Consider the following 7951-nt stretch of genomic DNA (forward strand, 5'->3'; position numbering starts at 1 on the left):
TTCTCAGAAGTTTGGAATTCTTTTTTATGTTGTTCCTAATGATATATTTCTAATTGATTAAAAAAAATTAACTATATTAGTCAACAAAAAAAATATCATTGTGATGTAAGATATAAGGCAGTTTTCCTTGACTTGATTATATCAACTGCATACAGATTACAGATGGTGGCGGACTCTATCATCATCTTAAGCAAACAATAGTAACGCTATCTGGTTTGTGCTGCTAGAGAGGGTTCACTCTGTTGGATTTATTAGAAACAATTATAGAGAAGAGAATTTTATGCAAATAAGAATTCTCACTAACTATTAAATTCTTGATGAACAACTAACAAAAAATGCTATTTGTAATGTCCATTTGAAAACTATTATTTCAAACAAGTTAAATAAATTTATTTAAAAATTTTATTAAAGAATCCTAGAAACCTTTTATCCTAAATTGGAAAAAGTATAATTTTTTTTTTATCTCTTACATTAAAATTCTTATTATCATATTATAGCCCACCTAAGTAACAATATTAAAATAAGAATATTAATAAAAGTGATAAGAAACTTATATTTCTTCTTCCCACTCATAAACACGCAGATGGCGCTGACGCACACAATGGATCCCACCACCTCCCTTAAAATGCCCTTTGGGCACAAAAAGGCTTAATGTCACAAAGTAAGCATTACTATATTACTTATGAAATCTTTGGTTTCAGAATATAATAATAGGAGGGTGGGAAAGAAAAAGTATTGTTGCTGAAAAATATAAAATTTAAAAGCTAATTATTTTTAAATAATCATTTCAAACAAATTAATGAGACAACTTAATTTCTTGGACAAAATATAATTTTATTTCAATTTAGTTATATATAATTCACGATTTTTTTAATCCACAGTACGATAAAGATTTATATATAGATAAAGATGTTTGTGTTTTTTGTATTCACCACATGTCATTTACTTCTCCCTGAGAAGTGAGAGCCTTAAGGCTATTTCTTAAGCTTAATATAAATAATTATTTCATCATTTCTGAGCATTTAAATAAATAAATTCAATTTTGTAAATGAATAAAGCACTTCATTGTGAAGAAACATGAAGATTGGTGAATATATAATTTTAGAAACAATGTTTTCTTTGTATCCTGCCTCTGACTGATAACAACTAGTTATTACAAATTATTTATAATAATAATTCATTATTAAATAAAAAAGAAGTTTGAATTTATGTGACCAATATCCAAGGGATATTATCCAATCTTAACCAAAAAGGTTAGGCCAAGTTTACATTGAGACACGGGTGACCCAGGGGCATGCTGTATAGGACATGAAAATTGCTGTAAAATGTGTAATAGAAAGGAACAGAGAACACTGAGACATGAGCACCATATCACTATATCAAGTTTTGCAGAAACCTTAATGTGCTATACTGCAGTATATTTCTGTATACTGCATGTCCATTGCATCTCAATATGCACTTAGCCTAGTCTTGATATTTGAAAAAAATATATAAATAATAATAATAATTAAATCAATTAAATTGTAAAAGGTGGAGTTTTTTTGAAAATTTGGTTTATTTTCATGGGATAACTAAGTAAAAAAAATTAAACATTCAGAATAAATAGGACACAACTTATAAATTGCTATTTTTAGCAAACTGTTTAAAGTTTTATACTTTCTTAAATATAGTTATATTGTGTCTGTTATGAAAATTTTTAAATTTATTTTTAAGATTTACTAACACAATTTTTATACTATTTGGCCCCCCTCAGTTGTTTTTTTCTATTAAAGAAGAAAAGAGTCTATGTCAGAAGTATTTTAAAAATAAATTCTGATTATATTTATATTATTATATTTTTTATTAGATGTTCAGATATTATGTATAATTGTGGTTTATTTTGAGCTATGGATAGGTGAAAGTTTCATCAGCAGCAATATAAATCACTCGTAATGGGGTACTATTTATTATTAATTTTGTCCTCTTTATCATCATTGATTTATTTATTTTTTTCTAAATTCTAATGAATTGTTTGGAATTTCAGCCATTGAGAATACACAATTAATTTTCTCAGGTCCCCTAAGAGCCCTTTAAAGTCTTGAAAAACACTTTTCAATAATTTAATTCAAGAAATACATTATTTTGCATACTCTTCGTATTATATCATACACATTATCTCATCTTATAAACACACACTCTCAAAATTTCAAACTAAACAATGGTGTTTGGATGGATACGGAGTCATATTTTTATAATAGAAAATAACATGGTAAATAAAGCAGCAACCGAGGCTCACTCATCAGACGTTGTTGAATGCTCATGCCTTTCCAATGTGGAAATTTTCTGTTCTCTTAGAGAACTTGAATTGCAAAGTTTGTGGGATGCGCAAGGAATGAATAAGTTTAAATCTGTGAAACTGACAGTTAGAAAATGTGCTTCATATTCCTGACTGTTAAGAAGAGAGTAATTGGTAGTCACTAGGGTCCGAATTACTACCACCTCATTCTATCTGATGACAAAAAAATGTGCTCCAAAGTATTGCCAATCAATATTCACTGTAAGACATATCATCGAAGATTGTCCTAAGTACAAAAGGGATATCACCAAGTTTAAAGCTCCCAGTATCTTTCTCAGGCACTTGGTAACAAACAGAGAATTGTCACCAAAATTATAAAAGTCTAAAATACAATAGAAAACTGCAACTTACTGTAATTTTTTGTCCAAGTTTCACAAGATTGCTAGTGAGTGATGATAATCATTAGCAATTTTTTGTTCTATAAATCAAAATAAATAAATAAAAACAACTTTTTTTCCTCACTTTTATTCTGTAACACTAATGAACTGCTCAACTAGAAAGTAATTGAGGAGGTTGTTGAAAAAGGGCCCATTAGTCTATAGGTCCGTTTTCTGGCAAATATCTCAATTTCCTCCTTATGGTCAGAAGATAATAGTGGAAAAATTGCATTTGCCATTCTAATGTTACAGCTGTTTTTATACGTGGTGGTATGGGCTCTTCTTTGGGAAAGTATAAACAACTGAAACTGTTTTGTCGTTATTTTTTCTGACTCTCTTGTAGTCTTTTTAAAGTTAATTATTTAATAATATTGAAAAATAAGAATACTGCTGAAAAAAACGCTATACCAAAAGTACAAGACTGAAGTTTGGAAAGAAATTGTTTTTTAATAAGAAGAGGTGTGTGAGTAAATCTTACAAAATTTGCTTTGAAAATGAAGTTTCTGAATAGATCTTTAGCATTTTCAAAGAATCCTGGAAGTAAAGGTAACTAATTATGGGTAGTATTTATAATTTTATGATTTCTAGGGTCTTAAAAATCATTTTGAGCTAATTTCTATTTGTTGCAGAACAGAAAGAGTAGATGAATGCTAAATATTTTGATATGAAAGTTCATATAATTTTTTTTAATTCTTGTAATTGATTATAATTACTCTTTTAACAATGATATTCAATTATAAATTTGTTGTAGTATAAATGTATATCTGATTTATTAGGAAGCACAAAGAAAAATACAAAACCTTATAAATAATAATTATAATAAAAAGAATATTTGAAAAAAATTTATCATCTTTTCATAATCGTTGATGAAGGATTCAGGTTATCAGCATCAATGTCAACTTTAATTCAGTCGCATAGGAATGTAGCATATTTTCTGAAAAAAATATGAAATATTAAAAATTATGATATAAAGAAAAATTAACAGAACTGTTAAGTATCTTACATTTTAGCCCTCTTGCAGCAGAACTCATTGTTGAAGCAACAATATCTGCCTATCTGGCAACAACGGCGATTTCCACAGCGAATAAGAGGTGTGGGAAATCTACTAGTACCTGTTCCAGAACAAACATTAGTTATATGTTGATTAATTAATTTTATAAAATTAAATAATTCAAATTTGTATTTGAAGGTATTTAATGGGAAGTTGAGCTAATTTACTTTTGAAATATTTCATTATTTTAACTCTGAATACACTGGTGCTATGTAATTTCAATTAATGAAAAATAATAACGGAGTACTTATTGACAGCCTTAGAATGGGTGTTTTAAATATTTTTGGAAGTTATTCATGCATTTGATAAAGTTATCTTCTCCCTGAGGTTACATCTTTTTCCTTGTTATTAAATTAACCTAGCGAGGCCTGGCCCTGATACTCTGCATTGTGTATTCTAAATATTTAACCGAGCTCTGTGCAAAGTTACATTTCAGTAGTTTAAATTATAATTCTGCTTGTTGAGTAGCCTTCATATCAATATTTATATGTTGTTTCGGTGACAATATTTATATGCCTGTTGCTTGGTTCTAAAAGGGCCATGACAAATTTTGTGTTCTTTATATCAAAAGTCATAAATTTAGTAAATCTTAAAATATAACCTATTTTAGTTTGTTATTAGAAATTGGTCTGTGTAGAATCAAAGATTTATTAAATTGAAAAATTTTTGTTTAAAAACTCAAAATTTGAAAAATTTATTTAAAAAAATATTATTTCAGAATCAAGCCACAAACATATATTGTATTTGTTTATTATTACCATATGGATAGGAGAAATGGGATTTCAGCAGGTTCATATATTAGCCACTTTTTCAATGTTGCTCGATAAAAATAAGTTATTTTCCAAACACATAATAAATTTATTTTTTCATATTTTTACTAATAAATATTATTTGTTAGTAAATGTTTTAAAGGTAAGATAATCCTGGGCCTAATTCGGGGATTTTGAGGGTAGGGAGTGTAAGGATTCCCTTCCAATTATTTTTGTTGGTGTGATCTCTGTTGGAGCAACCTCAGTAACTTCCGTGCAACTGTGACTGGGCCTCCATGTTGGATAACCTTCCTTTACTGTACTTCCTTTTTGCTATATTCCATGTGTGTTAATCTATTTTTCCTATTACATGTTTTGTTTAGTTAACAGTTGTTTACTGCTTATTTACTCTTTCCCTTTCAATTCTTCAATTCTCAATTCTCAACAGAACTGGACCAACTGGTCAAGAAAAATCTCCGATTGAGCTGTGGACACAGTGTGCACCACCCAAAATTGACAATTTAAAAATTTTTGGGACAAAATGTTTTGTCCATGTTCCCAAATGCAGACGTCGAAAGATGGGCAAAAAGACTGAACCTTGCCTTTTTGTTGGTTACACTGAACATAATAATGACTTTTTTCTATGGAATATTGCCAAAGATTCCATTGTTTTGGCTCGAGATGTCATTTTTGATAGAGTCTCCGATTTTGCATTTGGTGAAATTGTCTGGATCAGAGCTTTGAAAGGGAGAAGAAGGAACCCAAGCTGAACACCATGAAGAGACTGGATCTGATTCTGAGATGAAAATAAGGGACACTTCTGGACCCCTGCTAGAACTTTCTTCTGAAGCTGAAGTTCAACAGGATAATACAACTCCCAACATCCAAATGGCACAGGCACCTCGTCGCAGCACTAGGGAGAAACGACTTCCTTCATACTTGTCGAATAATTATGTTCAAATCGCAAAACAGGACATGAGTGTCAGTGAAGCTCTCCAATCATCAGAATGTGACTTGTGGGAACAAGCCATGAAAGAGGAATTGGGTTCACTTGCTGAAAATGACACGTGGGAGTTAGTGGAATTGCCTGAAGGCAAGAAGGTGATAGCCAACCGATGGGTGTTGAAGGTGAAAAGAAAACCTAATGGTGAAATTGAACGATACAAGGCGCGATTAGTAGCTAAGGGTTATGCACAGAAGCAAGGAGTTGATTTTGAGCTGACATTCAGTCCTGTCGCTCGTTTTGAAACAGTGAGAACTCTTTTGAATGTTGCAGCTGTTGATAAGTATGAACTTAGACAATTTGACATACAGACAGCATTTTTGTACGGGATTTTGACTGAGGAGGTCTACATGCATCAACCTTCTGGTTTTGATGATGGAAGTGGACGAGTCTGCCGACTAAAGCGCAGCTTATATAGGTTGAAACAGTCGCCAAGATGCTGGAATCACCGCTTTGTACAGTTCATAGAATCGCGTAGTTTAGGGCTAGCAATGCTGACCCTTGTCTTTTTGTCAAGGAGTGTGGAAATGGGCATAGGCTCATGGATGCCATCTATGTTGATGATGGAATTATAGTTGGAGATCGAAAGGCAATTGACCAATTTTTCTCAGACTTGACTAAGGAATTCCGGATCACCACTGGGTCTTTGGATAGCTACCTGGGGATGCAGATTAAGAGAAAGAAGGATGGTATTTTTGTGCATTAGAAAGCATACACAAAGAATATTCTTTCAAGATTCAATATGATTGATTCAAACCCAGTTTCTAAACCCTCTGAGAAGCGTACTGAAGAAGTTGAAAATTCACCTTTGGAGAAGAGTGTTCCATATCGCCAGGCTGTTGGCAGCCTGCTCTACTTGGCCATGACTACTCACCCAGAATTGTCGTATGCAGTAAGCACAGTTTCGGAGGTTCTAGACTGTCCAAATAAAGCTGATTGCCAAGCTGTCAAGAAAATCTTCAAGTATCTGAATGGCACCAGAGAGTATGGGCTGTTTTATAAATCAGATACTAAACTAAAGTTGGACTGTTATTCGGACTCAGACTTTGCAAATGACAACTTGTCTCGACGGTCAAGAACTGGAGTTTTGATGACGTGTGGAACTGGTGCTATAAGTTGGTTGAGTCGTAAACAGCCAGTTACTGCTTTAAGCACTACAGAAGGAGAGTATATTGCAGCATGTGAGGGTATCAAGGAGATGGTATGGCTTCACCAACTGTTGACTGAGTTGACAACTCTACATGGCAATCCATAGTTGTTGGTTGACAACCAAAGTACCGTACGGATGATACAGAATCCAGAATATCATCGCCGCACAAAACTCATTGAAGTGCGTTTTCACTTTGTACGTGAGAATTGGATGAACAATGATTTTGAGCTGAAGCATGTGCCCAGTAGTCGTCAGATTGCTGATGTATTCACAAAGAGCCTTCCTACTGGATCTTTTGTCAAGAGTCGCACATCAATTGGAGTCTTGAGCTTGGGAGGGTGTGTTGGAGCGACCTCAGTAACTTCCGTGCAACTGTGACTGCGCCTCCATGTTGGATAACCTTCCTTTACTGTACTTCCTTTTTGCTGTATCCCATGTGTGTCAATCTATTTTTCCTATAACATGTTTTGTTTAGTTAACAGTTTTTTACTGCTTATTTACTCTTTCCTTCATCAATCTCTCTCCTGGTGGGAGATCAACCACGTCGCCTACATCGATTCTTTCAGACGTTTGCAATGCATACTATATGTTCTTTAGCAGTTTTCAGGTAAAGGTTGTTGTAAATTAAATGTTTTTACAGTTTTATTTGTAACGGTTATATAACACAAAATGTTCAAACTGTAGTAAGAAAAAAGAACACTAGCTTCCAAGTGTTCATAATAAAGACTTCCCAACAAGTCGTGCCAAAACAAAAGATTCACCAACCGCTAGTGATATACAATCGATATATTCACAGTTTGCCACAGAGCAGCTTGTATACAATAAAAAATGAATTTTTACATCACACTTTAACAAAGGTCAGTACGCATTGCTATATTGCTAATATACCACAGAGCTTTTGTTATTGTCCTGAAAGATTGAAATGAAACTAATTCGATAGCGTTCAAACGCAGGGTGGCATCTATAGGAATGGAGTAGTATTACAATTGATGGGTCCGTTATTCGAGATACCCGAGTCGGTCGGTACCGCAGCAGAAATCGGGAGGTTTTATTATATTCAGTGTTTGAATCAAAGATTCACCTGGAACATGAAAACAAAAATTTAGATCTAATGGTACCCAAAATGGATGAGGAAAACCAGAATGGATAAAAATAAAAGAAACTCTGATAGACCAAATATCCGCTACCTAATCACCTATATTAATAAACAAAGATTTACCTGTGATAGTCGTGACCCAGGTGAATAATTCACCTCTATAATTATAATAATAATGAATTTAACTATA

General features: G+C 32.7%; 1 protein-coding gene and 1 long non-coding RNA gene across 8 annotated transcripts in view; one reads left to right on the forward strand and one right to left on the reverse strand.

The window, feature by feature from the left end:
* LOC106692872 (Peptidoglycan recognition protein LF) overlaps window positions 1–7951 on the forward strand; it is a 153323-nt gene that overhangs the window by 79214 nt on the left and 66158 nt on the right. The gene's annotated exons all lie outside the window — the stretch shown is intronic.
* On the reverse strand, window positions 3464–3827 carry LOC106692878 (uncharacterized). The gene is made up of 2 exons (XR_010844144.1): window positions 3716–3827; window positions 3464–3646 (listed from the first exon to the last, which is right to left on the reverse strand). It is a non-coding gene; the product is annotated as an uncharacterized lncRNA (long non-coding RNA).

Source organism: Halyomorpha halys, unplaced genomic scaffold, assembly GCF_000696795.3.
Source record: "Halyomorpha halys isolate HHAL.00 unplaced genomic scaffold, Hhal_1.1 Scaffold75.1, whole genome shotgun sequence".
Taxonomy (NCBI): Eukaryota; Metazoa; Arthropoda; class Insecta; order Hemiptera; family Pentatomidae; genus Halyomorpha; species Halyomorpha halys.